Source organism: Vulpes lagopus, chromosome 1, assembly GCF_018345385.1.
Source record: "Vulpes lagopus strain Blue_001 chromosome 1, ASM1834538v1, whole genome shotgun sequence".
Classification (NCBI taxonomy): domain Eukaryota; kingdom Metazoa; phylum Chordata; class Mammalia; order Carnivora; family Canidae; genus Vulpes; species Vulpes lagopus.
Window position 1 is genome coordinate 66,969,961 of NC_054824.1, and position 15,990 is coordinate 66,985,950.

At 44.6% G+C, this 15,990-nt stretch overlaps 1 long non-coding RNA gene across 1 annotated transcript; it reads right to left on the reverse strand.

Annotated features, from left to right (window-relative positions):
* Positions 1 to 6,290: 6,290 nt before the first annotated feature.
* Positions 6,291 to 7,447, reverse strand: LOC121473407. Its single transcript, XR_005983150.1, has 4 exons — positions 7,306 to 7,447; positions 7,068 to 7,151; positions 6,635 to 6,768; positions 6,291 to 6,482 (listed from the first exon to the last, which is right to left on the reverse strand). It is a non-coding gene; the product is annotated as an uncharacterized LOC121473407 (long non-coding RNA).
* Between the last annotated feature and the right edge of the window lie 8,543 nt (positions 7,448 to 15,990).

The window sequence follows — 15,990 nt, forward strand, 5'->3', positions numbered from 1 at the left end:
AATCTTCAGGGCAGCCCGGGGGGGCTCAGCAGTCTAAGGCCACCTTCAGCCCAGGGTGTGATCCTGGGGACCCTGGATTGAGTCCCATATCAGGCTCCCTGCATGGAGCCTGCTTCTAGCTCTTCCTGTGTCTATGCCTCTCTCTCTCTCATTCTGTGTCTCTCATGAATAAATAAATAAAATATTTTTAAAAAAATCTTTACAAATAAATAACAAAAATGTCTTCAGCTGAAGTAATACTCAAAATAGAGAAATCCTGGGATAGCATTTGGAGCCTCTCCAACCCCATCTACATTTCACCTCTCTTGCCTTTCCCCCTCAGCCCTCCCTTGCTGTCCCAAACTGTTGCAACCATCCTCACAGCCCCTCACATGAGTGGTCCAGTGCCCCATACTTCAGACCCTTTGGGATCAGCTTCCCTCATTAAAACTTATTTTGTCTTGTGCCTGCTTATCTTTGGGATACTCAACTAACTAATCTGATAAGTTAATTTAAACTGAGGTGCTAAAGAATGATAATGGTTGAACATCAGTCTACTCCTGGATAACAATTGATTTCAGCAGCACCTTATTGGGAAGTGTAAGTCATACATTTCAAGCATGTGTCCCAGCCATTGTGGGAAGATATTTTAAGCAGGGGGATTTCCTCAAACCCCTCAAATTACACCATGTAGACAGCTGCCTATCCCACATGATCTAGCCAACTCCTTGGCATCCAGTTATCAGCACTCATGGAACACTAGAGGAAACAGGTCTATTCCTCTTCTTAATAGAGCTTGGAAACAGTGACTGGACTATTTATGTCATGTAAAGGAAAGGCCATTTACTCTGGAACTTACCCAGAAAGCACTCATTTCCTGGGCCTAGAGGTGAACTCTTCTCTACCTCATCTCTGGGGATGGTTGAATGACTAGTGCCTAGATTAGCCAAAATGAGTGGGTTGGGACATGCAAACACCAAGAAAGGACTGGTAATAGACAGTTAAGCTTCACAGGTAAAAAGATCCTAGACACCGATATGAATTTATATGAGCACACACATGAGAGAACATTGAGCCTAATCATAAAAATAGCTGTTTTTTTTTAATCAGGTGTGAACTATATTAGCCATGCTAAAGTATTTACAAGTTTAAAAAGATCTAATCCTCTGACACTGAGGAAAATAAGGGTTGTGATTCCCATTTCAGATAAAGAAACTGAGGCAAAACTGAAGCAACTATCCCACAGTCCAATGGGAAATGAGATTTTAAGCCAAGTCTTTGAACTCTCAAGTTCATGGTTGGGACAGAAACTTAACAGTCTTTCATATTACTGAATCAAGAATCTTAATATAAAAAAGGGGGGCCACCTGGATGGCTTAGTGGTTGAGCATCTGCCCTTGGCTCAGACCGTGATACTGGGGTGCTGGGATGAGTTCTGCACAGAGCTTCCGCAGGGAGCCTGCTTCTCCTTCTGCCTATGCCTCTGCCTTTCTTTCTGTGTCTCTCATGAATAAACAAAAAATAAAATAAAATAAAATAAGATAAGATAAGATAAAGAATCTTAAAGCTGAGGGTCCTAGAGCATCCTTTTTAATTATCCAGCCCCTGGTTACCTCTGCTAAAAAGGAGTTTACTACCTCACACGGCAGCCTGTGCCATACAGCTATACTCATTGGGAAGCCTTTAAATGTTAAATGAAAATTGATTTCTCTGTAACTTCTCTTCATTTGGTCTTTTTTTTTTTTTTTTTTTTTTTTTAAGATTTTGTTTATTTGTGAGAGATGCAAAGAGAGAGGTAGACACAGGCACAAGGAGAAGCAGGTCCCCTGCAAGGAGCCCAATGCAGGACTCCATCCTGGGACTCCAGTATCAGATCTGAACTAAAGGCAGATGCTCAACCACTGAGCCACCCAGGCATCACCCCTTCATTTGGTCTTAATCATGCCTCCTGGAGAACTTGAAACAAAGCTATTTCTTTCCATGATGCCATTTTGGATTGGAGACAGAGATCATGCACTACCACTTCCTTCTCCCACCCGCATCTTTGGAGTAGTCTCAGTTCAGGAGATCTCACTGTTGAACTGTTCACTCTCAGACTCATCAGTAACAAGAAAAGCCCCAAAGTGCCACCTATATCTTGGGTCTAATTTGGGTAATAGGTGTGATCCCAATTACTTACTTAAGGTACCTATGAAATATCGGTTTAGTTAAGCCATTTGAGTCCCCCATGAAAGTATGGAATTCATCTAATAGAGTAAATAATGGCTAACATTTATTGAGCTCTTCCTATGTGCCAAGAACAGTGCTAAGTGCCTTATAAACACTTTCCCCACATCCAACTCCACCACTCCATGAGGCAGGTATTGTCATTATCCCAGTTATACAGATGAGGAAACTAAGACTCAAACATTCTGAGGTCTTCTGCTCATAATTGCATATCTTTCTTTTCCGATGATGTGAGGAGAGGGTAAGGGCAGGATGGAACTTGTGGTCCCCAGAGTGAGAGTTGCATTTTCCCATCTTTCTTTATGTATACATTGCTTCTCTCCGTTTTGGCTCATTTCTTCACATTTAATAAGCACCTCTCACACAAACACTTATTCTGCAGTGACTAGAGTTAAGACATAGTCTGCAAAGAAAGTTATGACACCCTCTAGACCTTATCTCCAGGGTCCAGGAAGCCTTCAGAGTGGAGGTAGCACCTGATGTGGGTTTTGAAACATAAATAGGAAGAGAAGAGTTGAACAGTCAAAGGACAGGATAGGGAAATTCAAATTTCAGCAAGAAGGAACAGCATTGTAAACACCCAGAGTCACGAATTTGCATGACAGAAAAAAAAAAAAACCCCACCATATCGTAAGCAGGGTCCAAAATTTTAGAAACTTAAAATAGAAGTATGGTTTGCATTACCTTGAGGTTAAAGAAAAATGGTTTTGTTTTGTTTTTTTTCAGTTGGATCATGCTGTCCACAAAAAGCACACAAAGTGAGGATGGTGAAACTCGTTGTGTACACAACTGCCTGGTCATTTAAGCGAAGTTCAAAGGATCATGAGGCAGTCATCTCCAGTTGCCCCCTAAAACACTCCTTTGGAAGAGCTCTTTAGTCTGCCCCCATTTGAGAAAGTGGGAGGCGCTTAGTAGAGGACCACTTGTTAATTGCAGTTACATCTGAAAGTTACATTATCACAGACTTTTTTTAAAACTTAAAAAAATTATTTATTCATTTATGTAATCACTGCACCCAATAGGGAGCTCAAACTCATGACCATGAGAACAAGTCACATGCCCTTCTGTGGGGGTAGCCAGGTGCTTCAGATTATCATAGACTTTTCCTTTGTTGCTGAGTGTGGCCCCTGGGAGGTAAAAGGAGTAGAGAGGAATCTAACTGAACAGGTAACCATAGGTGATCATAACCATTTGCTTGTGCCATTCTGTCGAGGATGAATATTATCTGAAGACTGACTAAAAGCCATAGAAGGATTTTGAACACAATCACTCAAGTGCCTCCTTCTATAAAAAGCATTACCTGGCTATCACACTTGGTGGCGAATTCCTTTAACCCACGTGCTTTGTATCATTTGGTCTCATCTCCCCTTAGATTCAATACCCTGTATTCTATTTTTGTTGTATGTTATTCATACCTACAATATGTGCTCCAAATATATTTGTTGTGTGAAGGAAAGAAGCAAAGGCAAAGAAATTGTTTGAGTTCCTATGATTGCACGACTCAATCTATTGGAATTGAGTTCACAGTGTGGATAAACTGTTAAAATTGTACGGAGACAAAACAAAACTTAAAATGTTTATAAGTATGAATGTGAATTATACAACCATATTTTTTCAAATGAAACCTTTACTTTTTTTTTTTTAAGATTTTATTTATTTGAGAGAGAGAGAGAGCACAAGCAGGGGGAGAGGCAGAGGGAGAGGAAAAAGCAGACCCTTCGCTCAGCAGAGAGTCCAATGAGGTGCTTGATCCCAGGACACTGGGATCATAACCAGAGCTGAAAGCAGGCACTTAACCAACTTAGCCACCCACGTACCCCAAGCCTTTACTTTTTTATTTGCTCAATTCTACTGAACCCCAAAGTACTTGGGACTACGGAGGACACAAAGCAAGTGTATATGCTATCAGTATGTTCATCATGGATGGAATTGATTTATCAAGATAACATATTTTGTAAGATAAGTGAAAGGGCTAGGATTCATTACTAGTGTTAATTCCACTGTCAAAATCTCAATCCTAGCCTTTATACTTGCAAATCTACATATTTCATTTGAGGAAGGGTGCTTACATTCTACAGGAACCAAACCAGATTGCAGAAAGACTCCACCTTCCAGGCCAGTGCTTCTCAAAATATGGTACCTGAGCCAGCAGTAGCAGACCTGGAGATTTGCTCAGGAAGTGCAGAAATGCAAATTATCAGGCCCCACCCCAGCAAGCCTACGGAATCAGAAATTCTGAGGGTGAGGCCTGGTAATCTGAGTTTTAAAAGCTCTCCAGGTGATTCTGAAGCAGGAAGCTCAAGTTTCAGAGCCACTGCTTCTAGTTACTCTGGCTCTTTGTGAAGGGAACAGCTGAGATGGGGAGTGTGGGAACCTATTCCCCACTCTTCAACGATCCTTAATATCTATTGGTTTGCTTTGCCATTACCCTAATACAGATGGAACGTAAAGCCCATTAGACAAAACATGAACCAGACCTGTTCCACAGAACTGTGATGTCAGTTTTCCTTGGCTTTGCTTTTGGTCATTTAAAAAAAAAAAAAAGTCTTGCTTCATGAGCCACACTAGTCTCTGAACTTTTCCCTTTTCTAGTAAAAGTACAAATTCCAGCTGGAGTTCTTGACTAACAACATCTTTCTACAGAAGTTGCTGTCTTCTATGCTTTGCTGAGTTCCAGAGATAAGATAAATAATTTACCAAATGTAGGTTTCTGATTACTCACTCTATTAGCATTTAGAGCAGAGAGCTCTGGCCCCTGGGGATTTTGATTCGTTCAGATGCAACCCATCTGCTTTTGTTTTTTTGTGGGGTGTTTTTTTTGGGGGGTGGGGTTGCCTGGAAAAGCCAGGGAGCTCCCAGCATCCCACACATACTTTAGGGATGAACTGCCTAAATCTTAAGGGTTTTACTGGAAATTCTGGGGAATGCTATTTTCTTATTAAACACACACACACACACACACACACACACACACACACACAGCTGCTAAGACTCTTTCTTCCTCCCTGTCCCCTCTCTTTTCTTTTAATGCTGAGTAAAAACAAAACTCCACAATTCATTTTCATTTATTATACGACATAAGATAGCTGAAAGGGTATTTTCAATCTTGTGCAATTTATTTATGCTAAATTTATGCTGCACACAAGAGTAATTTCAGGGAATTTTATAGAAGGGGTGTAGTAGAGTTTCTCCTAAATCAAGTGACACTCTGGGCGGTGGCGGGGGAGGGGGGCGGGGAGGGGGACAGCTTGTTACATCAAAGCATCCATCCTTCACTTACACGATTTTAAAGTATTGTTGCAATGTCAATAGTGATAGAAGCAAAAAAAAAAAAAAAAGTTAGAGAAGCAATAGGGGGATCCCTGGGTGGTGCAGCGGTTTAGCGCCTGCCTTTGGCCCAGGGCGCGATCCTGGAGACCCAGGATCGAATCCCACGTTGGGCTCCTGGTGCATGGAGCCGCTTCTCCCTCTGCCTATGTCTCTGCCTCTCTCTCTCTCTCTCTCTCTCTGTGACTATCATAAATAAATAAAAATTTAAAAAAAAAATAGAAACAATAGGGTTGTACCTGTAGTTATTCATGGTCTCTTTCCTGTATGGTTAAGTCTGCATCATTATTATTTTATACAGTTCTTTTTTTTTTTTTTTGAAAAAAAATTTACTTTTTTTTTTTTTTTTAAGAATTTTATTTTATTTATGTTAGTCACAGAGAGAGAGAGAGGCAGAGACACAGGCAGAGGGAGGAGAAGCAGGCTCCATGCACCGGGAGCCCGACGTGGGATTCGATCCCAGGTCTCCAGGATCGCGCCCTGGGCCAAAGGCAGGCGCTAAACCACTGCACCACCCAGGGATCCCAAAATTTACTTATTTATTTATGATAGGCATAGCGAGAAAGAGAGGCAGAGATTCAGGAGGAGGGAGAAGCAGGCTCCATGCTGGGAGCCTGATGCAGGACTTGATCCCGGGACTCCAGGCTCGCACCCTGGGCCAAAGGCAGGCGCCAAACCGCTGAGACACCCAGGAATCCCTATTTTATACAGTTCTTAACAGTAAACTGAAGTACAGAAGAAATCACAGCAAAAACAGCTGATTTTGTGGATTGTTTATTGCAAAAGCAGAGGAAAAATCTGAGATAAACCGAAGAAGCAATGTGTTGGATATGTAATACACGCTCTTTCGGTTCCTTCAAGATAACATGATCAGCAACTTACTCCATCCCTTTTGAAAAGAAATATTGAACTGTGTGGCTGGATGGTAGAGCATAGTGGTGAGAGGAAACCTGTGAGAAAAAGAATCTGCATTTAGTCTTCCACGTCGGATTTCTGTATTTTCACGCACTGTCTTAAAGCAACATCAAGATTTCACATCTCACTTCCTCTGGTGAACACCCCGTGAATAAGTAAGGCGATAATATGACATCTTACTACAAACCTGACTATTGTTTTCCTGTCCGTGATTTAGTACAGAGTTGATCATCTCCCAATACCAAGTTGTACTGAAAATCCCTTGCGTGGAAATGAAAGTTGTGGCTTGGTTTGGGGAGTGCATCTAGCTGAGCAACGAGCCTGGGTACAGAAACAACATTATTAGATCAGAGATACCCCTAAAAGGTAAGGTAAGGACACAAAAGGAATTCCTTGGGCTTCACAGCTCTGGGTTGGAAGCAACTACAGAGTGAAAGGTGTAAAAATGGTACCTGCTACCTATTTTGTGTTTCTCTGGGAGATTAACCTACTTTCTTGGCTCATTTTCTTCTTCCTACATCAGTTGGTGTAAAGGCTGCGGTAGCTGGCAGCCTCAGATGACTCCATCTGCATCTGTCAGCATAGTTCAGGGCCTCTCCGGGACACACAGAGTCATTTACCTCCATTTCCTCTTGCTTTTCTCCCCACAGCAGGTAACAAGGCTGCCCCAAGCTTCGACACATTCTCTCCCCTGTCCTAAGAACCTGCCAAGCCAAGGACGGTGAGTTAATAGTTGGAGAGTGTATTCCTTTCTGTTTTCCTGTCTTCTGACATCTCCAAGAGGCTGGAGCAGTAAATCTGAGAAAAGCAGCATATAAGTACACACACACACACACACACACACACACACACACTCACGGGAGAACTCGGACCCAGCCACTTGCTCTCCACTTCTGCTTGCCGTCTGCTGCATCTTAGAAGGTTTCATATTGCTCCTGCAACATTTTTTTGGTTGGAAGGCTGAATGAAACACAACCTTCCCTGCAGACATCAAAGCACGTCTCCTGCATAGCAAACTCTCCAACCAGCCTTTCGTCTCTCCGGCTACATTCCAATTTAACCGGGGCTGCCTTGCATGATAATCAGGCCTAATTACCACTTTATCCTTTGATTGTTGTGCTGAGTTCTGGAACTGCCGAGCTTTTCTCGGTACGGTCCTGCCTCTTCCCGCACTCTCCCTCCTATTATTCAGCATACCCATCTGAGAGAGTTCGCAGATTTAGCCTCATAATTAACAAATGGTCGGAAAGAGCAAGGCTGTGCCTTTGGGATCTCAACGCTCAGTCCACCTATTAAACTTGAATTTCTTTCACGACAGTGCGAAGACCTTGCCATGGACAGGATATTCCGAATACCTTGGGAGCTTTAAAGAGATTTATTATCAGGTTAAAGAGTAAAACAGGCCCTGAGATGATATCCTCGTTCCCCTAGAGCTATTTTCCTACCTTTTCTCTTACCGCACACACACAAACACCAAGTCGTTTACGAAATGTTGGAGCCAGAGGGAAAGGGGCGTAGACAGGGGCCTTCTGGAAACCTTCCACCAGTTTTTTCCCTTTGATAAGATGCATTTTGATGCCTTAGTTTCTCGAACTGAAAAAGGCATCACAGTCGAAATAATTGAAAAAATGGGGGATCAGGTAATCCTGTTGACCTCCATCTTAAGCAACCTAGGTAGATGATCACATATTTTATTTGAAAGTTCTTTTTCATGTCCCGTTACACACATTTTCTGAGTGCCTACATGTGCCAGGCACAGTGTTAGGTGCTAGGGAACCCTTAAAAGACTACAAGCAAGACACCTGGCTGGCTGAGCCCCTAGAGCATGTGACTCTCCATCTGTGGGTGGGGATGGGGGTAGGGTCGTGAGTTTGAGTCCTACTTTGGGCCCAGAGATTACTCCAAAAAAATAAATAAGGGACCACAGGCATTTAGGTGAGGAGGAGGACTAAGAAGACTGGGGAGGTCTAGAGGCAAACATTTTTCAAAAATGTAATCTGAGTGGAACAAAATTGACCTTGAGTTGATATTGTTGAAGCTGGGTTTGGAAACATGATTGCGCATCATTACTATTTTGTCTATTTTTTATGTTTTAAATGTTCCATAATAGAACGTCGGAAGAAAGGAATGTAAACCGGAACCATAATCTGTAGAACCACGTGGAGGAAACTGGATGAAATGCAGATTCTCTGGCCCCACCCCAGTTGTAGCCAGTGTTTCTCGATAGGGCTCAGGAATCTGCATTTTAAGCAAGCTCCTCATGCAAATCCGATGCCTACTGAAGCTTGAGTTCCTTGGCAGGAGAGACAGTAAGTGCCAAGAGTGGAGGCGTAAGAAGAAAAACCATTTATCAGAGAAGAAAAACTTCCCTGGAAACCACTTACGGAGGTCGGACAATTTCATGACTGGAAAGAGGACCTTTGAGATCCAGAGGCCAGGCCAGAGCTTCTCTCACATTGTGAGGTGTGCCGGAATCACCGGGATCCTGTTCAAATGAAGTAGGTTGTGGATGGGGCCTGGAATTCTGCATTTTGAGCTAGCTCCCAGGTAAAGCCTTGTTTCGAGTCTGGGGGATCACCTTTGGATTAGCAAGGATTAGTATTTTACAGAGAAGGAAGCTGAGGCTCAGAGAGAAAAATACTTGCTCAGAGCTGCAAGCATCCCTTCCTGCTGCTGCTGACTAAGGAGGCTGAGCCCGTGTAGGAGCCTCTTACCTGCTGGGTATGGGGAGCTGGCTCCCTGCAGGAGGATTGCAAATGTGGGCCACTCCTGGAGCAGGGCTACAGTACAGATTTCTCCTCAGCACCACAGGGGTGATCTGAGGAGCCGCCAAGTGGCCGTTCTGCCACAGTCTATTGTTTCTTATCATCATGACTACATCTCCCAGGTCTGGGATCTTGAATTCCACTTGGAATTCCATGCAACTTCTTGGGTAATAATTAGATAAACTGAATGCATGACCCAACGCACTGACATGCGCCTGGATTTTAGCAAATTTTCAGTCCGATGCTAGCACACTGAGCAAGTTAGCTATCCTGAGTTGCAAAGACAATATGGTTTATAATCTATTAAATAGACTCCGTGGTATCAGGATTGGGGAGCATTCTTTGACACAGGAAATCCTGTTTCACACAGTGGCTGGTAAACTCAGAAAACTGATTATCCCAGACCTGGTACAGATTCAAAGATCTTTCCCACTCTCCCTAGAGGGTGGATAAGATAGTTTATCATCCTTAATGAAAGGGGATGCTTGGGTGGGGAGGGGGAGTACTTCTCAACCTTTGAGGTTGAGGTCAGAGACCTTGTCAATGACAACCCAGGACAGGACCACTGAAGAACTGAGCTGGGGGGTATGTTTTATAATCACTCATTTCCAGGTAGTGAAGAACTATGGTAGGACATTCGGGCTCCAGAAATTTCTAAACAAAAATGTTAGTAGAACCCACCCTCCCCCAGACACACACACACACATACACACGCATTCTCTGCCTATCCCCTCAAATGAAGCATCTTTTCCTCTGGCTTCCAACTTCTGTTGGAAGGAAATGTCTCTGGGTTAGAACAGTCTGTGATATTTTCCAAAGACATGAGCGAGTCCTCTTGAAACATCACATGTTACGTTTGTATCTTTTCCCCCTGGTCCAAAGACACATTTTCCCTGAGCCTTCTTATCTAGAAATCCTAAGGCAGCCGGGACAGATGAATGGTAGGCAGAGTCTCCAGCCCTTGTGGTCCCAATCTGAGTGAAGTGTGAAAGCTTCCCAGAGGATCAGAGTCCAGAGAAAAGTTAATTTTTGGTTCTAGGCATGTGGACTTAGGTTTTTGTGCCGGTGAGGAGCGAGGGCTCGGAATGAGTAAACTCTTGGGGGTGGGTGGGGGGGCTGGGGCAAGGGGCTGGGAGAGGGGCCTAGGGCCTCCCTGGAGCCCAGAGCCTTTAGTAATCTGCTTTGTGAATGGAGTTTAAGGGGGAGGGGGATGCACATACTTGGAATGCCTTTATCTGGGTGGGCTCCTTCTCTCCGGACTTTCAGGATGTGGGAAATGGAAGATGAAAGAGCTGCATTTCCAGCCTATCAGGTTACAGTGTGTAAAATGGAGAGGGAAAGAAGGGGGGAATGAAGAGGGTGGGGGGAGAGATGGTGCGGAGGGGGGCGGGAGGCCGTGTCCAGGGGGGCCCGGGAAACCCAGTTTGGGAACTGGCTGGGGAGAGTCAGAAAGAAAGACAGCCGGGCGTGCAGAACACGTTTCGCATCACCTCAGAGCTGTGGAATTTCCTCTCTTCTGGGGGGAGGCCTGTGAAGATGAAGTTGGTTGAAGGTTAGTCGGTGATGAATAATAGCCCAAAGGCGTCTGATGGAGGGTGTTACCCAGTGACTGGTGTTTACAAGCAGAGATTCGGTGGTGGGGAAGGGAGGTGAGAGCCGGGCCGTCTTCGGGCTGAGCTGGTAAGCAAATGCTGTGACCCGAGACTGGAGCCCACGTATGGATTTTATTTGTGTCCAACCCCTGCGGTATGCAGAGCCCGGAGTGTGGGCCGAGGAGGGGCCGAGAGCAGCGGGGAGGTCAACAGAAACAGCGGGAGAACCTCCTCTGTGGGTGAAGGATCCGGGGCCCTGCGGGCACGAGCTGGGCTGTGCTTTGTGTCCCCGGGGCGGTCCCTGCAGCTCGGTTTCTGTTCTAGCTAAGCCACGTGCTCCCCGCCACTCAGCTGTCGCACCCCAGGCTCCGAGGCCCTTAACCTCCCAAGAGCTGAGCTCATTTCTTCCATTCTGCCCAGGCTAGTGTCCTTCCTTCTCCTCTAAAGGGAAAGAGAGACACCCCTACACACACACCCACCATCCAAATCTCTACCCCAGTGTGGAAGTATGCAAAGCAGGGTCCGTAGTTCCTAAGGCCAGGGACATCTCCTTTAGGGGAGATTCAAGATAGTGGAGAAGCATGGGGTCAAGTTATGGTAGAGACCGGCAGAGAGAATGGGGCGTGGGAACATGGGAGAAAGCAATGGGGTAAGCCTGTTCAGAGAAAAGGAATATTTATTAAACCCTGATACTAGCCATAATCAGGCAACACATTGTTCTTATCATAGGATGGGTAGAGAGTTCTTGGATGGCGTATAAATCACCCCATACTATAGATGACAAAAATATTGCTTGTTTGGGAAAAATTATAATACAATAAAATACACTTGTCACAAACCATACCAAGCTTTGTTTCATCTTTTTTCTCTTGTTTCAGAAAGCCATTTAGGATTTTGCAGTCATCATTTCCAAACATCTATTAGGGCCTTACTGTAGTCGCGTGAGAGGTTCAGTTAATAAAGATTTCTGCTTGATAGATAGCCAAAGCAAACAGCCTTTTGCACACTATCTTCTTTGAATTGCTACTAAGCTATAGAAGCATTCAGTACCCCCCCCTTTTTTTTTTATCATTTTACACAGATCAAACACTCACGTTCTTCTCTTTTCTTTTACAAACATCTTCCCCCAACAGTTTTGGAAAATAAATACAGTGCTTCTTTCTCTGTTATCTGCTCTCTGGCTACCTTTCCTAGGAGAGCTGTAGCCTTGACCCTTGCCAGACTAAACCCAGCTTCCCTGATCTGCACTGGTTCTTTTTTTTTTTTTTTAAGATTTTTAATTTATTTATTCATGAAAGACCCGCAGAGAGAGGCAGATACATAGGCAGAGGGAGAAACAGGCTCCTCATAGGGAGCCCGATCGAGTCAAAGGCAGATGCTCAACCACTGAGCCACCCAGGCATCCTTATTTATTTATTTATTTATTTATTTATTTATTTATTTATTTTTAAGTAATCTCTACAGCCATCTTGGGACTTGAACTCACAACCTCGAGATCAAGAGTTGCCTGCCCCATGGACTGTGCTGGCAGGGCGCCCCTGAACACCACAGTCATTTTCTAAATTTGACTTTTTTTTTTTTTTTTTTTGAAAAGGTTATTAAAGGGACGCCTGGATGGCTCAGCAGTTAAGCGTCTGTCTTCAGCTCTGGTCATGATCCTGCGGTCCCAGAATTGAGTCCCACATTGGGCTCCCTGTATGGAGCCTGCTTCTCCCTCCACCTATATCTCGGCCTCTCTCTGTGTCTCTCATGAATAAATAAATACAATCTTAAAAAGAAAAAAAAAAGGAAAGGTTTTTAAATTTGGGATGGAAACTATTATTTGAACTGGTCCTTCTGGATTTCCTAGTGGTTTCCTAAGAACAGGTAAGGGCGTTAACTCAAGTGATATTTCCTTTGTGCCCAAGTAAAATCAGCCAACAGCATGCTTTTCTATTCTTAGTCGACATGAAAATTAATTTTTGAAAGTCCTATAGTTAGCTTAGTCCATCATAACCTGCTCTTGACCTTAGTGGAGGATCTAAGGACTCGGATGTTAAAATTAGAACTGACTTTGAGTACTGGCCCTATTTACCAGCTGTGCACCTTATTTTTATTTAACTAACACTTATACAGCATTTACTATGTGCCAAGCACTGTTCTAAGCGTTTTACAAATATTTGCTTGGCTAATCCTCAGAGTAGTCTTATTATTATGTAACACTATTATGAAGTAGTGTTATTATTGTCCTCGCTTTACAGATGAGGAATCTGAGACGTGGAGATGTGAGGTAATCTGCGCACTGACGAACATGAGCATAAGCTTACTTCCCTAGCACGTCCCCTGCGAAGTGGGAGACGGAGCTCTGGTTCAGAGCTACCTTGGACAAGTCACTGAGCGGTGCCGGGGCCTTGTGAAGCGTGGAAACTGGCAGCAGGGAAGACACACACATGTGAAAACCCAAACAGTGAAGCCAGAGGGAAGGGAGATTCCGAGGGCTACTCCTCCCACCCCCATCCCCGTGTAGAGTAGCACACCTTCTTATAATTCAATTCACAGCCTCAGTCCTGTACCATTTCCGTTTCCTTGAACTGCATCTAGACCTGATTCTGGTCCTCACCAGCTTCTGACCTCATTACTCATTCTGTTTACGGCTTGGCCTCACCCTTCAGACTGCCCTGATTTCCCAGATAGGAATTTGGCTACTCTCATTGACTATGATTCAGATTTGTGCCCCGGCCTCACTGCAGAAAGCCCTCCTGGCTACATAGCCCTCTGGCCAGAGTGATTTGGAGACTCCCTTCTCCTTCCTTCTCCGAGCCCCCCTGTCGTGGGTAAGGCAGAACTCTATGAATATATCCCACTCCAGAGAGTCAGGGCAGGGTCACAGAGAATGCTGAATGAAATCTGGGGTGGAGGGAGGGAGCCATGGAAGGATTTGGAGTTGGAGGGGTGGATAATGTGATGAAGGAGGCTTTTGAGGAAGATGGGTGTGTTCAGAATAGCTTAGAGGAGGGTTGAGGCTCTGGAGGCAGGGGCATCCGTGAATAAGGTACAAATGACAGACTAGGGAAGGCAGAGGTGGGGTGCCCAGTAGAAACAGGTTGGGAGAAAGGTCTCCCAACACTTGATCATTGGCCAGATTCGAAGGGCCAGAGGGTATGGAGGGTCACGCACTTGATTCTCCATCATTTCTTATGTGAAGCTTCTGGGGAGCTAATAGGGTAGAAGGGCTAGAGTAGTGCCTGGGCCATAGATATAGGCTCGAGAAATGTTTACAAAATGTAAAATATTTATTTTTTATTTATTTTTTTAAAGATTTATTTTTATTTATTTATGATAGACATAGAGAGAAAGAGAGAGAGGCAGGGGGAGAAGGGGGCACAGGCAGGGGGAGAAGCAGGCTCCACGCCGGGAGCCTGATGCGGGACTCGATCCCGGGACTCCAGAATCATGCCCTGGGCCAAAGGCAGGCGCGAAACTGCTGAGCCAACCAGGGATTCCCCCCAAATGTAATATATTTATATCGACTTTCTAAGTCGTGTCATTAAAATATTAATAGCCCGTGGAAATATAACACCCAGAGCCTTGAACACCTTTGTCTTAAGGGTAAGAGGAAAGACTGGTGGGAAGAAGCTGCCAGGGAAGGGCTCACCTGTTTGGGACACTTTGAGAGGGTACTGAAAGGGATCAAGGAGCCCAGAAGAAAAGCCTCACCTGGAATATCTCTGTGCCAGAAGCGAAGGATGGGGGATGCCAGGGAGGAGGGAGAGTTAGGGTTCGACTGCTCACTGGATAGGAGGAGGCAACCTCCAGTCAGTCACAGAGGCAGAAGTCTGTGTTTGGGGGTACCCAGGGTGCCCAAGAGGAAGAATCACAGTCAGTGTTGGATGAGCACAGTGAGCCACTCTGAGCAGGCGCTGGCTGTTGTCATTGTCTTGCCAGGTCAGTTCTTCAGTTCTTTACATTTGGTACTTAAAAAAAAAAAGAAAAAAAAATAATATATATATATATACATGGCAGTCCCAGTGGCGCAGCGGTTCTCTCTGAATAAATAAATAAATAAATCTTAAAAATGTATATATATTTTTTATTTTTTTTTAAGTACCAGGGCACACCCTGGAACCTTGACACAATGCTGTCCTGAGGGTCCTTCCCTGGGATCACTTCAAGGACAAAACCAAATTGGCACAGAAGTTCTTCTGGTATTTTAATAACTGATTTATATCCCTATATATATATATATTTTTTTTTTTAAGATTTTATTTATTCATGAGAGACAGAGAGAGAGAGAGAGAGAGAGAGGCAGAGACATAGACAGAGGGAAAAGCAGAGGCTCCATGCAGGGAGCCCGATGTGGGACCCGATCCCAGGTCTGGACCATGCCCTGGGCCAAAGGCAGCGCTAAACCACTGAGCCACTGGGGCTGCACCTTTTTTTTTTTTTTTTTAAAGTAGGTTCCAGAGGTGTCTGGGTGGCTCAGTCAGTTAAGCATCCGCCTTCAGCCCAGGTCACGATCCCAGGGTCCTGGGATTGAGTACCATGTTGGGGTCTCTGCTCATCTGAGAGCCTGCTTTTCCCTCTCCTTCTGCCTGCCGTTCCACCTGCTTGTGCACGCACTCTCTCTCTCTCTCTTTCTCTCGTTCTCTGTCAAATAAATAAATAAATAACAAAATCTTTTAAAAACAAACAAAGTAGGCTCTGCACAGTGTAGAGCCCAATGCAGGGCTTGAACTCACAACCCTGAGATCAAGACCTGATCTGAGATCAAGAGTCAGATGCTCTTGGCGCCTGGGGGGCTCAGTCGTAATAGTCACCTGACTATTGGTTTCAGCTCAGGTCATGATCTCAAGGTCTTGAGATCAAGCTCCTCATTGGGCTCCCTGCTCAGTGGGCAGTCTGCTTCTCTTCTCCCTCTACCCCTTCCTCCACTCATTATTTCTCTCTCTGTTCCTCAAATAAATAAATCTTTTTTTTTTTTTAAGATTTTATGTCTCATGATTATGAGACACACACACACACAGAGAGAGAGAGAGAGAGAGAGAGAGGGGGGGGGGCAGAAGCACAGGCAGAGGTAGAAGCAGGCTCTATGCAGGGAGCCCAACGTGGGACTTGATCCTGGGTCTCAGGATCAGGCCCTGGGCTGAAGGGGGTGCTAAACTGCTGAGCCACCCGGTCTGCCCTCAAATAAATAAATCTTAAAAAAA